Source organism: Octopus bimaculoides, chromosome 1 (genome assembly GCF_001194135.2).
Source record: "Octopus bimaculoides isolate UCB-OBI-ISO-001 chromosome 1, ASM119413v2, whole genome shotgun sequence".
NCBI lineage: Eukaryota > Metazoa > Mollusca > Cephalopoda > Octopoda > Octopodidae > Octopus > Octopus bimaculoides.
The window spans coordinates 28,635,055-28,643,337 of record NC_068981.1 but is presented as its reverse complement, the minus strand read 5'-3'; the positions used below and the strand labels follow the sequence as shown (position 1 = coordinate 28,643,337).

Below are 8,283 nucleotides of genomic sequence, written 5' to 3'. Positions count from 1 at the left end.
TATATATATATATATATACATATATATATATATCAATACACACACATATACATGTGTGTGTGTGTGTACATGTATATAGGGTCGCTGGAGAAAAAAGAACAATGAAAGAAAGAAGTGTTGTCGCAATGTTGTTATTCGGTGTGAGCTCAAATGTTATAGGAGTGTATAACTCACAGGCCCCAAGCCTTGAGTGATCGGCTTCATAACGGCACTGTTCTCACAACTAAAATATACATACTCGGTATATTGTTACCGATATGACTCATAATACATTGGTGTAAAATAAAGTAAAAACCTGATTTTGATCGTCTGGACGTAAAAAAATGTCATTGTGTCTAACTGTATGAATCTACTCTCATGAACCTCAACTCATCGGGGATTGCCGTGGCTCAAATAATCTACTTTTCAAATAAGCTCTTGTTTAGACATCTGTTGAAATTTATTCCACTGGAAACCACCAAATACTTTGTTTACAATGACCTAGAAGAAAAATACTAAAATTGTATACCATCATTACAGTAGTTCTTTTATTCATATATATTCATATGTATCCCAATCCATTAATATGAATGGACAATGTATGCAAGATGTAAAAGATGTCAATCAAGGCTATGTCCTATGCATCTTTAATGTACGAGAAAAGAAAGGAAACACTTATAAATGTAATTTATATACAACGAACTAACTGGAAAGAAAATGGACATAAACACTGCTGGGAGGTTTGACTATTTGTTTTCTCTTCTAACTACATAAAAATCTAAGACTTGTGTATGTCATCATTAGAAAGCTTTCACCTAGAAATTGTCCGAGAGTGTAAACAGTAAAACGGAAATGTGTTTTTCTGAAATGTTGTCAGCTACCTGACATATTTACAAGACACAGAAAAATACTTATCTACACAAGGATATATCGGTGAGAACAAGAAGCCAATATTTAGATTTGCTTGATATTTGTTTTTTTTTTTAGTGATATTCTGCATAACCATCTGTCGTTTCTTCGGTTTACCTTTGTCCTGGTCGAAGTTTTCGCATGGGAGAAAACCCAAAATATTCCGACCGTTTGCTGTTTTAACTTGTTTAGTAAGCACTTTGCACGGATAGAACGACTTTCTCTTGTCACAACCGATATAAACTGACCCCTTCGCATTGCACACAACTTGTATCGGATGTCTTCATGCACAGCTATTCTGATGAGATATACAAGAAACTTGAGGTCCTTTGAAATGGCTCTGATTGACTTTTCGGGGATATTATCGATTGTTTCTTGGACGTTTTGTACAAAGTTACCTGCTCTGATGTCATTAGGATCCTATTTTTCTGTTTTGCATTTAACTGCTGGTGTTGGAATCTCATCAACAGGTTCCAGTTCCTTTCGAAATTTCACTGCGAACGACGATCAGGGAGCGAGCTATCCTTGTATCACTATACCATGCTTTTACGGTAACAATGACAGCGTGCCTTTTAATTTGCTGAGTCTGACTTTATTTATCTAAGAATTATGGTAGAAAAAATAGAAGAATGTTAGAGCTCTTGAAAAAGGTGTCATAAAAAAACTGATACACATATATGTATATTGACATGTATGTATATATTTACATATACACACACACATGCACACACATACATATATGTGTATATATATATATATATATATATATATATATATATATATATATATATATGCGCATACACACACACACACACACACACACACACAAACAGAAGGCTATAATGGAGTCTTTGATCTGTGCAGATAGGGCAGTTCATATTCCTCTCTTACATTTGATATGCTTAATATTAATACTGTGATTAATTTACAAACTTCAGTTCTTTTCCCAAAATACAAGTTTCCATATAAGCATACACTCGCATACTCAGACATACACACATACACACACACACGCACACAAACTCACCCCCCCCACACACACACACACAAACACACAAATTGACGAACTTCCTTTCAGTTTCTGTGTGAATCTGTCTTCTACTACATTTAAGAAATTAGGGATTGTTTGTACCGAGTGACATTTGGGAAAAATATTTATATAATTGATTTTTATCTAAAACATTTGTAATCTTGAGGACATATCCATTATACCAGAAGTATACAATGAACAAGTGGGCGATACGAGAAGTATTTTCCACTAGGACGTTACTACAACTAACGATTAAGTGGGGGACTTGTAAAAGAGAGAGAGAGAGAGAGAGAGGGGGGGCGGTGGGATACAGTATTATGTAGGCAAGTAGGTGGGGAGAGACAGAAAGAGAGAAAGCGATAGATTGATAGAGAGAGAGAGTAAAAGCGATAGATTGAGAGAAAAAGAGATAAATAGACAGAGAGAGAGAGAGAGAGAGAGAGCAAGAGAGAGAGGGGGGGGGGCGAGAGAGAGAGGGAGCGAGAGAGAGATTATGGGTAGATAAATACCGACAAGAAAAGACAATGTAGAGAAAGAGCGGGCGACGGCAAAAGAATATGAAATTCAAAAAGTTCCTTAGAAAGTTTAGAGAACGAATCAACAATGGAGACGAGGACGGAGGCGACGAGTCTCTCGGTAACCAATAACATCAGTCTAAATAATAAAAACGGGTTCAGTATTCTGGACCCCCTATCAAGTAACCTTAAAGTACCCCTTAATAGTACTTAAACCCTTAGTGCTTCAACTTATCTTGACATCATTTTTTTCGTTTGTCTTTTGTTTTATCTTTTTATTTATATAATTTGTAACATACGGATATTCTTACTGGTACCGATCTCTTTGCTGCAGTAATAATTATACATCTTGCAGTATTTCTTCCGTCTCTGCGATCTAATTCCAAATGCTGCCAAGGCGAAATCTGATTTTCATCACTCCGTAGTCCATGAAATTGCGTAGCCGTCATGTATTGGTGTAGATGGTACCGAGGAGGACAATCTTCTGAAAATTACTCGCCTTTGGCCAAAATTATAGATTATCATCATTATTAAGGCGGTAAGTTGGCAGAATCTTTACTACGCCAGGAAAAACACTTAGCGGTATTTCGGCGGTGAGCTGGCAGAACCGTTAGCACGCCGGGCGAAATGCTTAGCGGTATTTCGTCTGCCGTTGCGTTCTGAGTTCAAATTCCGCCGAGGTCGACTTTACCTTTCATCCTTTAGGGGTCGATAAATTAAGTACCAGTTACGCACTGGGGTCGATGTAATCGACTTATTCCGTTCGTCTGTTCTTGTTTGTTCCCTCTATGTTTAGCCCCTTGTGGGCAATAACGAAATAGGTATTTCGTCCATCCTTAAGTTCTGGGATCAAATTCCTCCTTTCATCCTTTCGAAATCGATAAAATAAGTACCAGTTAAGCACTGGAGGTCGGTGTAATCGACCTAGCCCACCCACCGAACTTGCTGGCCATGTGCCAAAATTTGAACTTATCATTATTATTATTTAATGTAACAAGCTGGCTGAAACAAATGCCTTACAGCATTTGTTCGGGCTCTTTCTAGTTTGGATTCCAATATCTGTGAGGTTAGGTTCATTTTGCATTTTCTCAGTGTCAATGAAATAAGGTATTTTGTCCGTATTTTAAAAAGAATTTGAACTTATATTGAGAGAACTCGCATAAAGAGAACTTATATAGGGGGAACTTGATTTTCAAAGTTTATTAATATAACAAAATAAATATTAAACGAGAGCACTCAGAGATCGCAAACCTCCACCGAGGCAACACCAACGTCCTCTCAACGATTAGCCAGAGATGATTTTTAAAATGAGAATATCTGAAATAAACACGACAGCTCTCAATGATGAGAATACTAAAAATGAACGCGACCGCTCTTAAAAATTAAGTAAAAAAAATAGAAATAATAATCCAGAAACCTAGTCCGGTACCGGGTCAATCTCAAAATCTAATACGTTCATGCCAGTTACGAGACCAAACATCCCTGAAAGTTTCATCCGAATCCATCCAGCGGTTCTTGACATATCTTGTCCACGGACGAACAAACAAACACGACTGAAAAACAATACCTCTGCCTTCGCTAAGTCGGAGGTAAGAAATATTTTGTTGTTGTTTTTAGTTTTTACTTTATCAAACATTCTTTGGCAGAGTATTATTGCGCTTTAGACATTTATTATGTTTTTGAATTGCGTTTTTGCATTGTGCAGATATATATACTATTTGAATTAATAAACAAATGGTTATTAAGCAGCTGTTACCATATGAATATTGATTTCAAATTTTCGCACAAGGTTGCTAATTCCGGGGAAGCGGGTAAATCGATTATATCGAACTCAGTTTTCAACTGGTACTTATTTCATTGACCTCCAAAGGATGAAAGACAAAGTCGACCTGGGCGAAATGTGCACTCAGAACGTAAAGACGGGCGAAATACAGCTAGGCATTTTGTTCGCCGTGTTAACGATTCTATCAACTCAACACCGTAATTTTCCATGTGAATACTGCTTTCAGATTGTGGCACAAGGCCAGCACTTTCGGGGAAGGGAACAAGAAATGTTCAACTGCTAATAAATATTCTCGACTTCAAAAGAATGAAAGGCGAATTTGACTCCGGTAGAATTTGAACGCAGAACATGAAGATGGGTAAAATGCCGCTAGGCATTTCGCCCGGCCTGTTAATATTCACATTGAAAGAAGGCAGCTTTTTACGTGTAGATATTGATTTCAAGTTTTGGCACAAAGCCAGCAAGTTCAGGGTGGAGGGAGTAAATAGATTAAATCGACCGCAGTGCTCAACTGGTACTCATTTCATCAACCCCGAAAGAAAGGATAAAAGGCAAAGTCGACCTCGGTGGCATTTGAACTCAGAACATTATGACGGACGGCTTGCCACCAGACATTTTTAAACGGCGTGCTAACGATTCTGCTGGCTCACCGTCTCGATTTCAAATTTTGGCACTAGACGAGCAATTTCGTGGGAAGGGCTTAGTTGAATACATCGACCTCAATGATCAACTGGTAGTTATTTTATTGACCATGAAAGGATCAAAGGCGAAGTCAACCTCTGCGGAACTTTAACACGAAGCATTTCGCCCGATGAGCAAACGATTTAGCTAGTGCTCTGCCTTCTTTCAATATGAATATTAACAGGAATGTGCATGTGGTTACCTTTAAAATTCGACCTTTGATATGCAAATTCAATTTCGAAATATGCCAGGTTGTTGTACATTTGGCCTGCAAGTGATTAACGGAGACACACACACACACGCGTGCGCGCATGTATGTCGTTACCCCTCTCTTCCTCTCTATACCGGTCTTTTGCTTACTATATACTAACAGCTGCCCCGCTTTTTCTTTCATTTCAGCTGTTTCGTTTTCAAGGCAATCTGTTCAAATTTACAGGGGTCATTTTCAACCTAAATGAACTGATGTTTTAGTAAGATACTTGAAGTGATTTCAAGAGTCTTTAGAAAACGGATGCGCAAAGACAATTCACCATCTGAATCTGATTCTGGAAACTACGTAGTCTATCCAGCGAAACCAGCTCCATAACGGCTCACCGCCCCGCTTCAAAGAGTCATGTAAATCTTAATCGCTTATCAAATCTTGTCGTGTGAAAATATTCATGTCAGAATTACTGTTTCAGGTATCAGTATCTTATATAAAATGAATAAATCTGGAATATCTGTTCTGATTTCTAGTTCTGAAAATTTATTGTTGTACACGCACGCACGCACACACACACACATGCACACATAAGCCAAAAGAAGAATACTTTATAAGAATTCTAAATCCGAAACTAAACCGAGAATAGTCAGCACTTCATATAATAAACATGGTAAAAGAATGTTAACATATTCCCTTTTTAGAAAATATTGGATAAATATGATTAACTATGAAAGACTAACTTTCTTTTTGTAAATGTCCTGATAATTCCACACTGCCTTGGCTTTGTTGTCTCATTTTATTTACACACACATACAAGTGTGTGTATGTATGTGTGCGTGCGTGAATTCATATATAAAAATACATACATTATACATATATGCATGCGTATATATTTGTGCGTGTACGTATGTAGTTGTGTGCGTGTGTGTGTGTGTATGTGCGTCCGCGTTCAGTCTGTAGGATGAGAGAGATTCATCATAAAGTTAAACAATATTTTCTTCTATGGGAAATACGAGGGTTATTCTTGAGACTTTTCTGTATACATTTATTAAACGATAACAGTAGTAAAAATATCCATGTAAAAAAAAAAAGAAAATCTTTTGTACATAAATGTTAACGAATCTGCTGTGGGTAGGGTTAGGTTGGTCAGAATGGAGAGGAAGGAATAGAAATCAAAATAACAGAATAAAGATAAAATCAATGTCATTTTCATATTTCAAACAGAAAATCTTATCACCATAGTAATTAAACAATAACATGAAACCTTGGTTGTAACGTTTTTTCTTTCTTTCATTTTTCATATCTTGCATTGTTGCATTTGATTGAAAACATTTTGCAGGTGTTCTAAACTATATACACACACGGACACACACACACGCACACACATACACGCACGCACATACACGCACACACATACACGCACACATGTATGTATGTATCTATGTATGTATGTATGTATGCGACAACATATGCATGTGTATGTAAGTATGAATGAGCATTTTATCTGAGAAAAAAAAAACTAGAAACTTTAAAATTCTCACAGCGCCTGTATCTTACCATGCCATTATTACAATCCTATATCTAGATATTTCATGCAACCAACTTTAGATTTTTTTAATGTTTTTGCTGCTGTTGTCGAGCAGAGATGTGAACAAAAGCATTACTTCTGTGAACATTGCATTGTTTTCCCATATATATTTTTATTGTGTGATTTATGTGATTATATATATTATGTTGTGATTTAAAGCGAATATAGCTGCTATTTCTAGCTCGTCAGGCAACTACGTAGCGGACTGTATTTATTAGTATTGCGAGACGACTGATGAAAAATGCCTAGAAGTTTTGAACGTTACCTACATATATAAACCGACTAAACGGTTAGTGAGTTCACATGCTATTTGCCTTGCATCGTGACAACCATGCCTTCCTTCAAGAGTCACTCAACAAATTTGGGCATGTGGTAGAGATAAAGGACAATGGATATGAAGAGTTGCTAGTCAGCATGTTTGAAACAACGACTAAAAGTTTCATTAAAATCAACGGACTACTGCAATAATGGCTCTCCCTGCAGCGCAAAACCTGATGTTTGCGTTTTCAGCAGTAGTGTGTGTGATTTTAGATTCTAAGGCAAGGAAGTAATTAGAAGGTGGTCGCTAACTGCAAAGACACCACGTAACAAAGGCGTAATTAAATTTTTGAGGTACTACAAAGGGAACACAGTGTACGATTCTAGGCAGGTGAATCCAATAGAGCAGTGTGAGATTTGTACGATTAATTTTTTGAAAATCAAAAGGATACTATAGCAAAACATGCATCTCTTATTTCACAAACTTTAGCCAGCAATAATATATAAGAATTGTACTGGAACTAATGGAAATGTAGGCATAACTTTTTTATTAAGTGGCATAGGTCTTTAAAATTGGCCTGTCGTTAGAGAAACTCTTCTTTCAACACTACAATGCATCTGGCTAATAGATGAACCCAACTATCAAATCATCTTTGGAAAGAAGTTAGGTGTGCTCACTTCGTCAAAATCACATTTTGATAAGTCCATATCATCAAATTTTTATCCCCGAAAGTAGTATCTCATTGCACCGAACTGGGGAAGTCGCGGGCGCCATATTCGGGCTATATGGTGGATGGGGAACAACTAAACAGTCCAATTTTCTAATTGCCTGCTTTGTTGCTATAAGTATGAGTAGCCAAGAATTTTTATGTTGAATGTGGGTCATTTTCGGGTTATTGTATGGTTGCTTTCTCTTAATGACTTTTCTAAGCTTTTGCAGTATGAAAACGTGCCACTTGCTGGTCACAGTAGTGCCAACTTTCAGAAAATCAACGAGAATAGCACCGTTGTCATTTCTGCCACCCTCAAAATATTAAACATTCATTTACAAATCAAGGATAGGCTACGTTTCATTATCATTCCCTCTTACCAGATCGGAAGAGATGTCTTCATTGATTTCAAACGGTTCATGCAGATCAGAACATACTGCAACCCTCCTCTCTTTCAAATTAAGTTCCAACTGCAAGGTGTCTATTTTGTACACGGATTACTATACAGAAAGTCTTCCAAACACTTTTGTAAAGCAATGTGAACACAGTCCAGTATACAGCCACCTCAAGGTTTGTGATTCGTGTATATATATATGTATGCATATATATATATATATATATATATATA

General features: G+C 36.9%; 1 long non-coding RNA gene across 1 annotated transcript in view; it reads left to right on the top strand.

The window, feature by feature from the left end:
• The window catches only part of LOC128249806 (uncharacterized), a 51,295-nt gene extending 45,948 nt beyond the window's left edge, over window positions 1–5,347 (top strand). Inside the window, exon 3 of the long non-coding RNA XR_008265926.1 lies at window positions 5,297–5,347. This is a non-coding gene — a long non-coding RNA (uncharacterized LOC128249806). The remainder of the gene's footprint in view (window positions 1–5,296) is intronic.
• Window positions 5,348–8,283: the final 2,936 nt, after the last annotated feature.